The sequence below is a fragment of the Aegilops tauschii genome, chromosome 1, assembly GCF_002575655.3.
Source record: "Aegilops tauschii subsp. strangulata cultivar AL8/78 chromosome 1, Aet v6.0, whole genome shotgun sequence".
Taxonomy (NCBI): Eukaryota; Viridiplantae; Streptophyta; class Magnoliopsida; order Poales; family Poaceae; genus Aegilops; species Aegilops tauschii.
The window spans coordinates 154,753,600-154,772,536 of NC_053035.3; the positions used below are offsets into that span (position 1 = coordinate 154,753,600).

General features: G+C 43.4%; 1 long non-coding RNA gene across 1 annotated transcript; it reads left to right on the forward strand.

The window, feature by feature from the left end:
- The first annotated feature begins 13,886 nt into the window (after positions 1-13,886).
- LOC120967800 (uncharacterized) lies at positions 13,887-14,948 on the forward strand. The gene is made up of 3 exons (XR_005761544.3): positions 13,887-14,542; positions 14,621-14,653; positions 14,753-14,948. It is a non-coding gene; the product is annotated as an uncharacterized lncRNA (long non-coding RNA).
- The last annotated feature ends 3,989 nt before the right edge of the window (positions 14,949-18,937 follow it).

Below are 18,937 nucleotides of genomic sequence, written 5' to 3' on the forward strand. Positions count from 1 at the left end.
CCAGAGCACGATCAACCTGACCACGAGGGTCTATTTCCTGCGAGCAAACGAAGAACAAGCAAGAAACTGAGATTGCAATCTGGATATTGCGAATATAAGATGAAAGCTTTATTGATCAAGGTGGGGTTCTGTGACGCAATTGTCTGGTCGTTGAACACAAACGAAGTACGCGAAGTTGCAGCTATGGCGAACTTTTAGTCTAAACAAAACCCAAAGTCTAAACGACGCCCTAAGGGCTGTATATATGGAGGAAGAGGGGGGAATTTCGTGGCCCTTGGGGAAGGGGTCCGCAACCAACCCTATCTCTTGTTTCCCCACACATACGGACTCTAAAAACAGCCTATACTCAAGTATTTCGAAGCTACATGGGCCTGGCCCAATAATAAGGTGACGCAGCACCTAGAATAGCCTCTGGACGAAAGTTATGAAGTAGCATCTTGTATATTTCGTCCAAGGCTTCATGCCCGCATTATGGTGGCTTCAACGTCCTGAAATCATCACTTGTAACTCCGTTCTTGTTCCCCATGCGCATGCCATCATCTCCATGCTTGTTCTTGCTCCAATGTTCATCCTTCTCAAAGCTAGGCCCTTCATTTGTAAGCAAAACAAATGTATCCAATTTAGGCAGCATCATATTCTCATCAACATTAGAATCATTACCAAGAAACGAAAGTACCTGGTAATTTAATTGGCGTGCGCGAGCTCTAGTAATTGGTCCAGTATGTATAGCAGCAGGGGCTGTGGGTGTAACAATGGTATTGATGTCCTCATCACTAAGGATCTATCAGTTCGCCGGTATATTCACACATTAAACCGGGCGAAATGCTTAGAGGCAAGACTCTCCAGGCGACCCAACAGTGAACTAGATCGATTGCGGTCATGCCGTTGGCCATCAGAGCCTGGATCTTTGCAAAAACTGGCACATATTTCTTCCGTTCTACTTTGCTGATACGATCTGGAAGGTGATGTCTGCTGCTAAGCCGGCTGGCGCGGTAACTCGGCAGGGGTTTTCTCCGTCTGGTGAGGTGTCTTGGCAATAAAACCAAGTCTGGTTCCAGTCCTTGGGATGACTGGGCAGGTTAGCTGCTGGGAAGATGGATTCTTTTTGGTGTTGTATGGATATGCCGCCTAGTTCAAGGCTAGGGCCATCTGTGAATTCATTCTGCCGATTCAAGTAGTAGAACTCTTTGAATAGTTCAATGGTAGGCTCCTGTTGAAGGTACACCTCGCGGAACACTTGGAAATTGTAGATTTTGAGACAGAGTTTGGTCTGATATCTTGTGGATGAAGCTTAAAGAAGTGCAGAACATCTCGAAAGAATCATGAGCCGGGAGGATTGAAGCTCCGGACCATATGATCCATAAAAACCACCACTTCACCATCTTTGGGCTCAGGGCGAGTTTCGTTACCCGGAGCCCTCCAATGAATGACCTGTTTTTTGGCTAAGACGCCAGTTTGAACGTATACGTTCAAGTCTTCCTCTGTAACCCAAGAAGCGACCCAGTTGCAAGCAGTGACAGTCTTTACCATTTTGAAGAGCAATGTCCTGAATGAAGGAAATATTACCGACTTAAGGTCATGCTATTAAACTGGACCATCGATTCAAAGATAAAATGCCATGAACAGTTGACAGATTAAACCGGGGGATGAACATTGAAGTATTGGCGGCTTAAAAAGGGGACTAATGGTACCTACCGGATTAAGGATTTTGCTGGTAAGCCGGACAAAGTTTAACAGTCAAGATATATGTTGCAGAATTAAAATTACGAGCAAGTATGGTTAAACCAGATATACATTGCCGGGTCAGGCAAGTTATAAAGCGTATGGTGGTGGTTTAACAAGATTTGGTGTCTTATGATGGATCACACTTTGTGGTATAAGCCACCATGGCAGTTATGGTACTTCAAATCTGCTAAGTGGTGGACAAACAGATTTCACAAGTTGCCGCCGTAATTTTGGATCTACCACAATTCAGAAAAAGCAGTAAAATTCTAGTCTAAGGTGGCGACAGTGAAAAGGTTTGGATATTCTGATAAGATCTGCTATGGAGAGATGCTGATCTAATAATGAAAATGATGTTGAAACTACTTCTGCACAAGACTTATGGCCCACTCAGATTAAAATCCCTCAGAGTTGACGAGAACAAGGCACAAACAGCAAGAACACCGATGAACAGCCCGAACCCTAATGTAGATCTGAGTTAAAGGGGGAGGTGCGCTTACGGGTGACGAAGAGCAGCGGTGGCTCGCCGGAGTTTTCTGGTTCGATCAGGGTGATGCAGCGGCCTGCGTTATTGTGGTAGTCGGAGGTCGCGGCGGCGGAGTTCGAGCGCTGGAGCGGCCGTGCGAAGGAGGAAGACGAAGGAGGAGACGAAGGGGAAAATGATAAAGACCCCCTGCCCCTATTTATAAGGGGGTGGCTGCAAGGCATGCGCGGGAATCGAGGAGGCCAAAATCATCAGATGGCTATATGGATGCCTCGGTTTTCGGGTGGCTCATTAAGATAAGTATCAATTAAGATGTTCTGGGCCATGTACGAAGTTAATGCGAAGTGACATCATGGCGGTTTAAGAAAATTCTGTGAGCTGACGTCAGGGCGGTTTACCGCAAGGTTTATCAAACAAGGCGGTGCAAAATTTTGACAAGTCAGGTATTGAAGATTGATGTGAACAAGTTCAAATCAACCTGGGGCCAAATGTTGGGGATATAACTACTGGGTATGAACCGCCCAAGAGGGGTCGGGTTATACCACTGGCGGCTTACCAATGAAGATGGTGGATCATACGAGCCTGTTAACGGCCCAAGACCCAAAGGTGACATAAGGCCCAGGTGGATGAACCGCCATGTATGTATGACTTGTATTGTAAGGAATATGTAGTTAGTCTCCGAGCCGGACACGTGTATGAGCTGGCCGGGACTCCGTGAGCCTCCGGGCGTCAACCTGTGTATATGAAGGGATGACTCGGTAGCAGCTTAATTAAAAAAACAAGAGATCGAGAAGTAGGTCAAGCATATTCGCTCCCTAGTAATAGAACCCCTAGCAATACCACCTCAAACTGGATTAGGCTTTTACCTTCACCGCAAGGGGCCGAACTAGTATAAACTCTCTGTGTCCTTTGTCCCGATTAACCCCTTTAAGCTAACCTAGTTGCGATGGCTCCACGACTAAGTCCTTCAGCTAGGACATTTGCCATGACAATTCCACGACAGATCCATTGCCTACGAGCTTTTCACATATTGATCTTTGCTAAGTTACTTTTCCGTTGCCACTGTTACGATTGGTACAATACTGCTACTATCACCTTTTCCACCATTACCGTTACTTCCATATTACTTTGCTACTAAATACTTTGTTGTAGATATTAAGTCTTTCAGGTGTGGTTGAATTGACAACTCAGCTACTAATACTCAAGAATATTCTTTGGCTCCCCTTGTGTCGAATCAATAAATTTGGGTTGAATACTCTACCCTCGAAAACTGTTGCGATCCCATATACTTGTGGGTTATCAAGACCTTTTTCTGGCGCCTTTGCCGGGGAGCATAGATCTATTCTCCGAGTCACTTGGAATTTATATCTGTTGATCACTATGAGGAATTTGAAAGATCAAAGAACCAAGATTTTTCCCTCAACTACGAGGGGAGGTAAGGAACTGCCAGCTAGCTCTACACTTGATTCTCCTTCTATTTGGAGTAAACTTGCGACACCTACACCTCCTATTGATTCTGATATGTCGCATGTTATTGATGATGCCACTTCTACTATGAATGATGCTTATGATACTACTTCTGTGCTTGATGATACTATGCCACTAGGTGAATTTCTTGATGAACAACTTGCTAGGGTTAGAGAGAATGAAATTACTGAAACTGATGATATTATTGAAGATTATGATTATGATTCTCCCCTATATATGAATTGCCTATTGTTCCTGAGGGTTATGTTATCGATGAAGAAAAAGCTAGAGACTTCTTTGCTTGTAATGATAGAGAGGATCTTAAGAAATTGTTAGTTAAGCTGAAAGAAAAATCATTGAATGCTAAAATGAAATATGATCCCGCTTTTGCTACTTCACCTATCTTTGTTACTGATAAGGATTATGAATTCTCTGTCGATCCTGAGTTAATTACTTTGGTTGAATCTGATCATTTTCATGGTTATGAATCTAAAACTGTTGTGACACATCTTACAATGATATAGCCACCCTATTTGTTCATGAGGAAAAAATTCGCTATTACTATATTCTTAAGTTGTTTCCTTTCTCATTAAAGGGTGATGCTAAGATATGGTTTAACTCTCTTTCTCCTGGTTGTGTGGGTAGTCCCCGGGATATGATATATTACTTCTTTGCGATATATTTCCCCGCTCATAAGAAACAAGCTGCTTGAATGGAAATATATAATTTTGTGCAAATTGAAGAAGAGAGTCTCCCACAAGCTTGGGGGAGGCTTCTCCAATTACTTAATGCTTTGCCTGATCATCCTCTCAAGAAAAATGAAATACTTGATATCTTTTCCCTAATCTTTCCCTAATAATAAAGCACGGATTGACTTTGTCGGGTTCACCGTCACAATACGCTTATTCCCGTGAATTTACGCTTTCAGTTTTTTCACCTATATTATTTTCTATATCCGAGGTGGTACTATTTTACCTACGTATCTGGAAAAAGAAAAAAAATTAATAACAAATTGGCACGTACAGGAGTTGAACACACGACCAACCGCTTCGCGGTTGCAATCTCTAGCCACGGGGCCAAATAACTGGTGTGTCTGATTACAGAGGGAAAGTGTATATATTTATACATATGCGAGATAGCTGAAAAAAAGTAAATAATCCCACCTCGCCCACGTATATTGAATCACATCTGTTTAAATATGTCTGCGAGTGGCCTAGGTAACAAGCTAGCTCAGGAGCAGTACGAGGAGTGGCTCAGTTATATCCCTATATGGGAACACATAATTACCTTCCAGGAAGGAATTAGTGATCAGGAACGGAAGGCATTTTAAACGAGATTTAAGGAAGGGAGGCCACAAAATGAGTCAGGAAGGAATTAATGCATGGGGAGGAGTGTTGGGGGGCGCCCTGCCATTGCTAATTCAACGAGATTTAAAGAGGCGAGGCCACATAATAAAAGAGCAAGGAAGGAAATTAATCCATGAGCATGAATGAAGGTGATGGATTTGGATTTAAAGAGGCACAAGGCCACGTAATAAAAGAGCAAGGAAGGAAATTATCCATGAAGGATGTAAGGTGATGAATTTGGCGTAGGTGGTGTGAAGTCTGAAGGAAGATGGAAGTCTTGATCAACTACAAAATTAAAAAGATTTACCTAAAATATTTTACGTGAATTAAAAATATTCTCTATTTTTTGATTTGCTATTTTGCTTTTGATCCAAACAATGTTCCATATTTTGTTTTGATATCATAACCATGTTTATTCATATTCATATACAAAATGTGTCATGCAACTGACTGGAGATCAACTATAAGGTTAAAAAGATTTACCTAATATTTATTCTAAAATTTGTACTCTGAATGAAAATTGATTCAAACGATGTTCCATATTTGTTTTGATTTTGTAAACATATGTTTAGTCACGTACAAAATTATTTTAAGACAATTAATTCACACTTGCTAGATTTCTTCAAATGCTTCATGAAATGTCTGAACCTGAACTTATTCATAAACTTACATTTAATGTTAGACCCCATTATCCCTCAATTTGATGTTAACTATGTAGCGGGACAGTTCCTTGACCAGACCAATTGTATATGAACCGGTGTTTTCTCCGTTGCAAAAGCACATGCATTGTGCTAGGGAGCATGGGTGTGGTGGTGGTGCATGCACCAAGTGTAGTTGAGAAAATAACTCACCATCATTACATGTCCACAAAATTACAAGTCGGCACGAGAAGGAGCTCTCAAAACAACATGCTCGAGTATGATGATCAAGCTCATCACCTTGGGATTGATTATGTTCGTTATGAATATTAGCACAACAAGACCACCATCAACAATGATGGCGAAGGGAAGAAGTGGTAATGCAGATGGGTCACTAGGGATGTGTAAAAGGATTTGTTTCTCCCGTTGCAAAGCACAGATTGACTCCGTGGGTTCACCATCACAATACGCTTCTTCCCGTGATTTTACGCTTTCAATTTGAATTTAAAACATATACGCGAGGTGGTACTAATTCGGGGAACCACGTCGTGTACTGGGCCGCCTGTTAGCGCGCTTCAAGTGCCTATTACTTCAGGCCCACCGAAGAGGTACGCTGCCGGGTCCGGACCCGCTTTGCTGATCTCCTTTTTTTAATCCAATCTCTCGCATCATGCCAGCTCGGCCCGTGCTGGACGCATCCCTCGCATCCAAGGACCCCTCGATCGACCGCGAGTTCCAATCTGGTGTCCGTCTACTTCGCTGGAGCGCCATGGACTGCTGAGCGGACATCGCTACAACACGTCCATTAAACGAAACCTTCGATCGACTGCAAGTTCCACCTAGATCGCCAAAACACCATCAACTTTGCCGGAGCAGCATGGAGGCCTGGGCGCGTGACTACGCAGATCCCTTCAATTGCTATGGCGCCCCACCAGCCCAAGTTCAATTTCCTCCTTCGCCGACGACCGGCGCAGGCGGCGGTTCTCCAAGGATAGGCACTCAAACTGGACGGGCCCGCCCTGCCGAGGCGCTGAAGCGCCATATTGAGCGACGGCAGCCGGCACGTGTTGGTCATCGCTCTCGACGGACTCAGATTGGCGTGCTGAGGCGGCGAAACACCGTGTTAAAGGACGGTGGCCGACGCGTATTGCTCGCTCTCAATGGGATTTAGATCACGGGCCAAGAAGAGGTCCGTCTTGGTATGGAGTTGACTGGCCCGGAGCCCCAGACAACCGCCAGGAAAACCTACCGTCCAGTCCCGGCCGTTGTCGTCGTGAAGGGGTTGCACAACATGGCACGTACCGCGCAAGGATTTCATGCACACACCATGCAGCTGTTGGGCAATCTCCAGGATGAGAACGGGGTCCAGGTCGCCGTCGCGTGCAACCAGCACTCCAAGGGTATTAAGTAATCAAAATCTGCACGTTCAATCTTTCTTTTCTTTTTTTTTTTTTTTTTTTGCTTCTCCTTTTCTTATTGTATTTTCTTTTTAGTGATTAGGTAGAAGCAGCTTCACTAGGATATAGATGTGGGTTACATATAGGCGGAACTTCTTGCTATTTACTAAAAGAAACAATTTGCAATATTCTTACTCTCAAAAGAAACAAATGCAATATTCTTACTCTCATGGAACATGCAGAGAGCTACGTTTGACATGTGTATTTTGATCTATTCATACAATTTATTATTTCCAGAACTTCTTATGTCTACGGATACCTATTTACTATAGATTATTTTGCCCACTAGGTAGCTTGCTGCCAACTAGAACTTGATCAGTAGCCGGTCAATAAAAAGGTTACTTTAGAAAAAATAAACTAGAAATACAATGCTTTTCTTTTTTTGAACACAGTACAGATGCAAGCGCTCATATACACGCGCATACACTCACCCCTATGAATGTACACACGCACACCCTACCCCTATGAGCACCTCTGAAAGACTGAGGCGGCATATCATCTTGAAATTTACGAAGTCACCGCAGGCACCTCATCGTCGACGGGAACGTCTCCTCCCACTGAATGCACATCGCCGGAGATCCTGAAATAACAGAATTAGTATTTGGCAGTTTACCACGGTAAACTTAGGGGGTGTTTGGTTCAGGGACTTTTTAGTCCCAGAGACTAGAAAAAGTCCCTAAAAAGTCCCTAGGAACCAAACGGGAGGGATTTTTTCTACGCGGACTAGAAAAAGACTCTACTAGAGAGTCTTTTTTGATTAGTCCCTGGGATTAGAAAAAGTCCTAGGACTTCTGAACCAAACACCCCCTTAGTATCCATGTGCAACTTCTCTAATCAGTTGATCCATACCTGAGTCATTAATTGTTCCTTTTCTGTTTATGTGTTTCCTGATCGGGCCCCATGCGACCTCTTGCATTGAGCTCTTTGCTGCATACCTGTTGGTAAAAGTCAATAATTTACATAGTATTTCTCTGAGTGTAGCAAGTTTACTTGGTATACAATTTCCTTAGGTATGAGTATGTATGAGTATTTCTAAGTTGGAGAAGTAAAAACTTATCTGACTATGCATACACAGATGGTTTTGGTATGGCACTACACCATTATAAAACTTTTGATGATAGTTGGACAATCATCAAGTTTTCTTTTGATTGGCCTTTTTTCATTTCTATGGAATATCCCCTGACCTTTCGAAAAATTAACCCGCAATACACAGTGACGGAATTAAAGAGAAACACCATGATATTCTGGTTAATCAACCCACAGTCCATCTTCTAAAATAAATCCTTTTAAAAAATATCCATTATTTTAAACACTAACTCCCATTTTAATATGCTATATATGAAATTTGATTAGAAAAATGTGTAGAATCTAAACATGGTGTTATTTTACCTGTTAACCATTTTTGAAATGCTATGCAGGGTGCAACCTTAATTAATAGCGCATGATCCATTTTTCCTTCGTTTGGGCGCTGATCCTAATTGCAAACGAACACCTCAACAAACCAGATTAAACACGAAAGAAACCAATGATAACCACGCATGCACGCATCGGCAAATCTCGCAAGAAAAAACATATTTCTCATATTATGATGAGAGACATGCCCTTTGGATTGAACAAATTCAAGCACATAGTGGACGTGTACGCACTGAGGCCACCATGAGCGATGCTGGAAAGGAGGATAAATGGCAACACATATGGGATGCCAGGTTGAACTAAAGGACGTGAACCTATTCGGGAGTCATGATTATTGGTTTAGGGAGGTGTGGTATTTTTTCCCGTTGCAACGCACGGGCTCTTTTGCTATATATATATATATATATATATATATATATATATATATATATATATATATATATATATATATATATATATATATATAATAAAAAAGTACGGATTGACTTTGTCAGGTTCATCGTCACACTACGCTTTCTTCTTATATCATAATACGCTTTTATGATTTGTATAAACAAAATCGTAATATAAAAAAAAATTGTGCCGCTCGTTCACAAGAGATACACGAGGAGGTCGGCGACCTAGGCAGCAGACGGCGGGGCGAGAGGTGGAGATGGCATGCGGGAAAGAGCGCCAGGGGAGCAGAGAACGGCGGTGCCGCTGCAAGAAGATGACAGCGTGCTGGACGGCCGGTTGGAGGAGCGAGCAGGTGGAGAGGAAGGGAAGAAGAGGCGGCGGGGTCCAGCCATCCCGTCGGCCGGCGGTGAGGGACGCCAGCAGGAGCGGCGGATGGGCGCTCACGAGATCCAGCCCCGTCCTCGGCGGCAGGAAGGGAAGAAGAGGCAGCGGGGTCTGTCTGGCGACGACGGACGCCGGCAGGAGCGACGGATGGGCGCTCGGGATCGAGCCCCCACCTCAGCGGCGCGAAAGGAGATCGGGGTGAGGGAGAGAGTCGTCGAAGGGGACCGGGAGGGAGAGAGAGTTGGGATCGAGGTTTTTTTTAGGCAAAGAGTTGGGATCGAGTGGCTGTGAGGGGATGGAGTGATGGCTCCTGTGCAACTTTTTTGTGCAGCTAGGTTTAGAAGGGTTTACGCGGGCCTTGGTTAGGAGATGGGCCGGCAGGCGCTGGTAGGCCCAGCTGGACTGGAGGAAAAACTAGGGAGAGAGAGACAAGGAGAACAGAGCTTCAAAAATCTCATGTCAGTGTTTTTTCTCGTAGGGAAGAGGATGATCTGCATATATTATTTTATACAATTTTTATGAGCATGATTCCAGCTTAATTTCTTTCATTCGCCATAGTCGATCCTGCTTCATTCACTAGAATGTAAAATTCAATCGTTTAATTTAAAAAATATAACTTATTTTTAATATTTGAAGACCAGATCATTATGTGCCAGGCTTTTATCTTGTTGGTGATAAATGAAGAGAGAGTTGCATGTGCTCATATTGTTGCAACCACGGGTTATGCTACGCTTATTGTATAATACCGATAGACGATGGAGTTTCATGCGCTCATATTATTGCACACAAGGCTTGATGGAAGAAACAGACAGAAGGACTTGATTTACGGGGCTTGTAAATTGGTTGCATTAACTTAAAAATGCCTAACGTATGTAAAGAGTACTATATCTTCCAGTCGCAGTTGAGAGTATTGATCAAAGTGCCCTATCCATATGGAAGGTTCCTATGCATATCTTGTAGAACATTTTTTTTGCTGAAAACAGCAGGTGAGTGTCAATCTGTCGCAGCTTCTAAATTTTACATCCCTGAAATTTTTGTATGGTTAAAGGATACACTTTTACAGTCTTTTGCACTTGTGCATGTGAAAACTTGGATCACTTATGATGTTTGTTGTGCTATACTTCTGACAGAATATGTAATGTAGCGCATGTTAAACTATCTACCACTACAGGTTTATCCAGTCGAGGTTGGATAGCAGAGGATCTGTATATTTATATTGACGATAGTTGTTGATAATTTTTAGGGTGTCATATAAACTTGCTATACCCCGTTGCAAAGCACGGGCATTTGTGCTAGTAGTAATAATAATAATAATCTCTCCCTAATAATAAAGCACAGATCGATTTTGTCGGGTTCACCGTCACAATACGCTTTCTTCTTGTGAATTTACGATTTTAATTTGAATTTAAAATATATATACGAGGTGGTACTAATTCAGAGAACACGTCGCAAAATTCGTTCGTCAGTTTTTGGAACGCACAGGCGCGCTTCTGGGCTCGTGCGCCACCCTTTTCCCCCTTGGGCCTGAGCCCGCTGCAGTGTGGCCCAAGAAAATCAGGAGAGAAAAAGAAAGGCTGCACTTGGGGATCGAACCCTGAACCTGCTTGCCTTCACAACTCGTACGGTCCACCAAGCTAGGACAGAGTTGTATGTACAAGAGTGGATTCTTTCTTCTGTTAAATAATCCCAGCTTGCCCCAAGTAAAAAACGTTTCGTTCCTGATTTATTTATTTCCTACACTACTAGCTGGTTTGATGGGCCAACGCTCTGTCGCTTCCGCTCGCGCCAGATTGGGCCTCAGCCCATGCTAGAGAAAATCCCCATCGTTGACTGCTCCCTCCCCCCCCCCCCCCCCCCCCCCCGAAGTGCTTTCCTACTCGAACTGTCGCTCAGAGTCAATCTCTGAATCCCTCGATGCCTACCCTAATTTCTCTCATAAATAGGACACCTGAGAGATCTGCACTTACCGCTTTGCCTCGGCCGGCGCCGGACGCGGATGCCCTTCACCGACGTGATCTCCGATATCTCGAGAAACCAACACCGGATAGCTCGCGTGTGCGGCTGCCCCGTTCGTTCTCTCGTTCTCCCCGTACTAACCTCGGGCGGCGAGGGAAAGCGCATTGGTGGAGGGTTCACCGGCAGCTGGAAGCATGGAACCACGACAACGATGTGGCCATGTGGGCGTCCGAAGGCTGGGAAGGTGGCAAAGTGCGGTGGAGGTAGGGAGGTTGGGGAACCGTGGCGATGACGAGGGCTAGGTGTCCGGGCGAGGTTTGGGGTGTGGGAGCTTTGAGATGGATCAAAGCGATTGGCCGAAGTTTGCTCTCATCTGCTACTCATCATCAGCACCTGCCCCGTCTTCACAATCACCAGCATATCCGTCGTGTTCGTGGAAATGCTCGCATCTGTCTCCGCTAGCTCCTCGGCCGGCCGCCGCCGATCAGATACGCGAGAGGCTCTCACCGCGAGCTGTTCATAAGGGAGCAAGAGCAGGTGGTGTTGTACATACAGATACAGGGTGGAGAGGAGCGTTGGGAGCATCCAGGTCGAGAGCATGACTACGTTTTGAGCCACCATGGGCAAGCAGACAAGCAGCTGGATGGATATGTGTCTTCCGGCCGGAAGGAATCAATTTATGCAGAGCTAGCTTGTAATCCAGCGGATTCAATCAGAAAGTGTGCACCTCTCCTCTACAATAATGTGGTAGGTAGAAAATTAGTTCACCGATGCAGAAACTCTCCGTGATATGTTTCATCTGAAGCCACGATAGGAGCGCAGGACCATCTAACGCAGAGCTAACAAATTGTCCACTGACGCGGAAACTTCAACAATGTAGTACAGTGTGTGTGCATTCACATTTCACAGTGGTGCTCATATATCAGCATGTGTAGACAAATACACAGCTGTGTAAAAAAATTTATGAGTTTGCCATGGAAGAGTGATTTCATGTTGTTGAGGTAAACTCAAATAAGTCTTAGATGGAAACTATGTATATGGAATAGAGAAAATGATGCAAGTTTATCTAGAGCTTGGGTGTCTAATCCACTAAACTCAATTGTAAAACTGGGATTGAACTTACTATTTCCGCACTCCTTATGTTACATAATGGAGAATAAGATATTTGTTTATATGTTGGATACGATTGTTCGTACAATCTTCGTGTGGTCCTTTTCTTTTGTCAGATTATATTATGCAGACTTCCATGATACACAAATTGTCGTCGCTTCAAATGAACTACTCACTACTTACTACTACTTAGATACTGAGCTCACCATCAAAATCACAACTTGATGAGGTTCTGAATTAATTTAAGCTATAGTGGGCATGCCTTTTATGGTACATGCATCAAAATACTAATTAATGCTTATAGCTGAAAAGTAGAAGGTAAAAGGTAATAAATTTATCTCCTTTAAATGGATTGCGTTGTTTGTACTTAATGAACATAGTTCTAGATGTTCCCTAATAGTGAAATCATAGGTGCATATTCTTCTTAAATCTGAAACATATGTGATCTTAAATTGCTTTGCATAATCTAGAATTTAGTTCTTGTCCTCAGTTTTTACTTTGCCATTTTTGTGAGAATAAGAGGTATTTTTTTAACTATATACTCACATATATTTGAGATAAGCATGGGACTGTCAAAGTTGTCATGGAAAATGGTGGGTTACTCATTTGAGTAGTTCTTTTAAACCGGTATTAAGGATGGTGCATGCATCAAGTGTAGATGACACAAGGATGGTGCCCACCATCATTACAAGTTCGTCAATACATGTGGCTGTAGGAAAGGGCTCACAAAAGTGGTGTGCTAAGTGTTATTAGCAAGCTCATCACCTTAGGTTTCATCACATTCGCCGTGAATAGGCGGAGAACTTGACCACCATCGACGATAGTGACGAGGAAAAGCAGCAATGCTGATGGTGCATTATGGACATGCGATGATTTATTTTCCCGTCGCAACGCACGGGCTCTTTTGCTAGTAATAATCTCTCCCTAATAATAAAGTACGGATCGACTTTGTCGGGTTCACCGTCACAATACGCTTTCTTCTTGTGAATTTACGCTTTCAGTTTTTTCACCTATATTATTTTCGCTATCCGAGGTGGTACTATTTACATGGAATTTTTATCCGTCGTTCGTGTGCTAAGAAAATTTAGTACGTTTCGTTTTTCTTGTTCTTTCTGACGTTCGTAAGCGGCATGGGCTTGGGGCACACATCGTCGGCCTGCACTGCTGCCTTCGCAGACCCACGTTTCTCTCCCCGCTTTGTCTGGTTTCCTCTAGAAAAAAGAAACAATTCATCTACACCTCGGACTAGATTCGTTTGGGAGCCGGAGATTTGCAACAAAAAAAAGGGAGCTGGAGAGGATAAGTTGAAATCGGCGGCACCGCCGCCGCCGCTACGGGGCACGAGCATGGAGGCGGTTGGGATAGTGTGGTGCCGCCACCGCTACGGGGCACGAGCACGGAGGCGGCTGGGATAGTGTGGTTAGGGAGTTGGGAGAGGAACAGGGGGAGACGATGGCGGCCTGAGCGGGCGGCGCTGGGCGCCATGGGGTTCAACATCTCGCCGGCCTTGACTCGCGCACGTCCCGTTCCGCTCAGGGCACATCCTGCCTCAGCAGCCACACCTCTCCCTCCAAGCACAGAGCTTGCTGCCCCCACCCCCATACAATGAACGAGCATGCCAAGGAGAGGAGCTCCATGCGTATGGGAGGCCAGCCGCTCCCCAATCTTCAGATCTGACCAACGTGGGAGGAATTGTTGGAGCACAACCAAATCCAAACGCCTCACCGGTGAGCACCATCATTGCCTGAAGCTTGGAGAGTATTACTAATTGCTTGCTATTCATTATTGCCTGAAGCGAGAGAACAGTTTAGTTATTTCTCCGGTAATTGATAGTTGTTATATTATATACTTGTGTTTTCTTTACTGTAGAGACCACTGATTATTCACCCATTGATTATTCACCCAGAGTATAATGTTTGTGACTAACACCTATTTATCAACACATGGGATGACCATGTCGTGGGTGAAGAAGTTTGCAATGGATCAACCTTGAAGACACTTGGAACATTTACTTCGAGTGAAGACTCTCGCGTGCAATTGCCACTGCCCCGACCTGGCCGATTGTTGACCTCGATGGCTTGACAGCGTCCTTTGTGATTCTGAACATATGTGCTACTCTCCTGGACACCGCCGACTCAGGTCCTACTCTCCTGGACGCCGCCGACTCAGGTGCCATCTGCGTCCAAGATTTCATAATAATTTTTTATGCATTAAGACATTCTTATATCTACATGTAGCTTCTATCAGGTTATATCTACATGTAGCGTTGGAGAATACTACGTACGCTGGATTGAGTAACCCTTCCTTAATATTCTCTTTCCCTGTTTCTGTTTGGGCATTTAATCAAACATATGATGCACTGATGGATGGATGTTGCAGGTGGACAACGGTGGCACTAAGGCCTGCAGTAGCGAGTGGAGAGCGCCCAGGCCGAGCTCCCCAATGTTCATGTCGTACAGGAGCTAATCCATGCTGAGTGGGCCATATCGGTCTTTGTCTGCACGCATTATTATGTCCTCTTCTTATCTCCCCCGCTTGTGCCACCGGAGAATATCAAGGATGTGGCATCGGCACTGAGCCGCCACTGGTAGGCAAGGGCATGTGGCCTGGTCGTCAACGATGAGATTGGGGTCGGCACATACCAAAGCGACACACAGAGGCAGAGTTCTATAAAAGTAAGGAATCCATCTAATTCTACTTGAGAACCTTCCAACACGAGGTAACATCATTTGTGGCATGGGTATATCTTATATCTACTAAATATCACTTCTAGATATTGGCGTTACGTACCAAGTGTATACATCTATATTGCCAGTGATTTTGCGCTTTTGATAATTAGTCAATATTTTCATGTATTTGTTACAACAGTATGGTGTTAGCAAGCGTATTGTCTTGTGAAAAATTGGTGATTGCATATGCACTTCGTATCTAATTGTGTTTTTTCTGAGCTAATATTTTTACTAATTATTCTATTCTTTCCACTTCTTGTATAAACAGACCAGGACCAGTATTCTGAACCTCATACCATTAAGGTAATCAGCTATTTTTTTATAGATGCACTAACTGATTGCTAATTTCAGCTTTGTTCTTCATTACTGCAGGGCATATCTGTATTCTAAGGAAAATTAGTACACTTGGTAATTCTTTCTTGACATGGCTATTCCATCGAGGTTTAATTCTATGATACACAACTAATAGTTTGTTGGTATGCATAACTATCTTGCCAAAGGTTTTGCCTGTGTATATCACTTCGTAGTTGAAAGTGTTTGATGCAATCATTATGAGCATCATGTTTGCCTTTTTGTGGAAAATTAGTGTAGAACTCTTCTTGCTACTACCATCAACTCTCAACAAGTCAGTGATGGACAGGATTATCATTCATGTACTTGAACAGTTGATTCAGGGTCTATTCATAGATGTGTTAATTTGTTTTTGTATGACTCCTTTCTTCCATCAATGTTTTTACATCCAAATGAACTACACTATTCTTATACAGTCAAATTAGAATATTTTGATTTTTTTGATGATCACTTAAGGGTGTGTTTGGTTCGGGGACGAAGTGTAATGGAATGTCATGGTTCCATTTCAGTGTAATGGGTTGGTTCCGTCCTTGTGTTTGGTGTGGGTAAATTGAGGGAATGGAATGGTTACATTTTGGTGTTTGGTTTGACAGATGGAATGGAATGGATTTGTAAGTGATCATCAATTCATCTATGCAACAAAGCCAGGTAAACATTGAATTGGATTTTGAAACAGGGGTTTGAGCATCAACTAATCGGATTGAAGCATTTTTTCTTTGAGCATTGATGAATTGAATCCATGCGACAAACAACGGTGTGAGCTATTAATCTGACTCAATCACAAGACAAACAGTAGCTACAAGAAAAGAAGCTAAAGCTGAGCGTGGCGGCCGGTTGGATGCGAGGCTTGGCCTTGGCGTTCCCACGCGCGACCGCGACTCCGAGCGGCGCGTTCTCAGGTGCGGTCAACGGCCGGCGTTTGGAGCGGCTGCTCTGTCAAGCACGGCGGCTCGGCGCTTCCCGGCATGTGCCGCCATTGTTGCCCTGCGGCAAGACCTCCACTGGCGAAAGAAGGCGTAGCAGATCAAAGGAAGATGGCCGGCGGTACAGATAGGAGGTGGAGGGCCGGCAGCGCACATCGCGGGCGGGGGAGAGACGAGGGAGAATATCCGCACAGAGGATAGGGTTCGAGAGCGAGAGAAGCGAGCAGAGGCCGTTCCGCGTCGTTCCTCCGATTTGGAGGTACGAGTGGATTTCGGATCTGGGCCGAATATTCGGTTTGCGAGCACGAGCCCGTTCCGGTTCCAGTTGTCTACCAAACGCACGAACGAGGCCCAGGAACAGGTTGGACCCGTTCCATTCCCGTCCATTACCGAAACCAAACACACCCTAAATAAATGAATATCCACGGTTATCAAGGAGGGAGGGAGAGGGGGAGGGAAAGGGAGATGGAGAGATAGAGAGAGAGCGCATTTAATATTTGATAGCTTCCTTTACTAAATCACCTCTCTCATGGAGCTGCAGTTTTGGATGTTTAAAATGAATGAGTAGGTAAAGATTAGCGACATTTTCTTACAAGCACCTGCAATATTTGCATAAAATGCTTTCCTAGGGCTGGTCAACTCTTTTTATTTCTGTCATAGTACACATGTCTATCACCACAAATTGCCATATGTTTTTCAACGGTACATGAGCTGTGAGTTGCCCTATTATTTTAAGAGTTCATAAGTTGGGTTGACTGTGAGACTCTAAATACATGATACATGGTCTTGTACAATTTATATTACTGTCCATCGAAGTGTTTTATACTCGTTATTATATTAACATAAATATTTTTGTGATTAAAGTTGCAGGTTATTACTTTGAATGATCTAAGAAATATATTTGGATTAGGGAAGCGTGAAGCACAAGCAATCACCTCAGATATCGAATCTCGAGCATACATAAATAAGCTTATAAAATCCTTTAGTACTGACTTGGCTGCTGCTCCTAACAAAGCATCATTCCTCCAAAATCTCTGTCAAGAGTTACAGTTTGATCCTGAACTTGCTAGCAAGATGCATAAAGATACCAAGCTGACACTTGTTTTTTGTATTGCATCATTAATTTTACAACATAGTTCTATGTTAGCTCAAAATTTGATCTTGCTCCTGCTAGCAAGATGTGTACCATATTAGCTACAGTTTGAAGGATATAATCCTTTTGTTTCAAGACTAATGGTTAAACATTCCTCCGCTGTGAAAGTTATTATTTTATGTTCAAATTTCTTCGTTACATTCCTCCGGTGAGAAAGTTATTAGTTTAAGTTTGAAGAATATAATTTTAACTATAGGTATTTGGCTATCAAACAACTTTTCTGCTATCCGATTTTGTTTTTGCAAAAGTTGCTTCTGTTCTATATAGGTGTACAGTTTTCATGCTAAGTGGAAAGTACCAAAGTTGTCTATCCTAGCTGCACCAAACTACATTTTCTTGTTTTATTAATATGAGATATATAAGAAAGTGCAGCGGGAATCGCTTGTACTCATGCTTGAGGATATTTGGCTTAGGCTCCTGGACTGCCTCATGGCCACAGTACAGATGGGACACTTGTGGTTATCTTCATGTGTCATTGGTGGTCAGAGAAACAAAACAGAGATGGGGTGGAAGGTTGAAACAAAACAAAGGGTCTAGGACTAGGAGTTTCAATAAGTTGTTAAAAATTGTGCCAGACATTAAGGTTGATTTCAGTTCCTTTGCATATGTGTTCATGCAGTTTTTGTACTATCTGTTTAGACAAAGAGCATATATGTTGTCTACATGAAAAGTTTGTGTTCAGATGAATGGTTGGATGGTTAGATGGACGGTGGTATCTCCAGCTCATTAGGGTTTAAATCCTGATACTCGCATTATTTTTAGATTTATTTTAGGATTTCCGGCGATGCGCTTTTAGTGGGAGAGACGTTCCCATTGAAGACGAGACGCCTACGGTGACTTCGTAAATCTCAAGATGCTCATACGGGTAGGTGTGCATATGTATGTTCATAGGGGTGAGTGTATGCGCGCATATATGAGCGCTTCGTCTGTATTGTGTTCAAAAATAGTGCAACAAGAAGCAATATAATCTTGTAAACCAAACAACTAACATTGTCCTAACAAAATTAAGATAGTAAAAACACACTCGCTTTTGAATATAAAAAAATTATAGAAATAATCCCACTTGGATCCATCACAACTCTTTCAGCTAATATAAAAAAATTAAGGACACTGAGAATCATACCATCATGAACGGAGGTGGTGAACATGAAAATCGTCGGTGGCGGCGAACATGAAAAGTGGCAACATGTGAGTAGACGGAGTTTATTTCCAGTCAACGCACGAGCACATTAAGTTAATCCATGCAAAGGTGTAAGTGGAACTTTAAAAAAAAAGACACAGCATAGACGCCGACGTCACGTACATACACTCGGCCGTATAAAAGTACACACGCATATCATACATCTATAAGCACCAAGAGATTAAACCGGTAGGTTTTGAAACTGATGAAGTCACGACAAGCACCTCA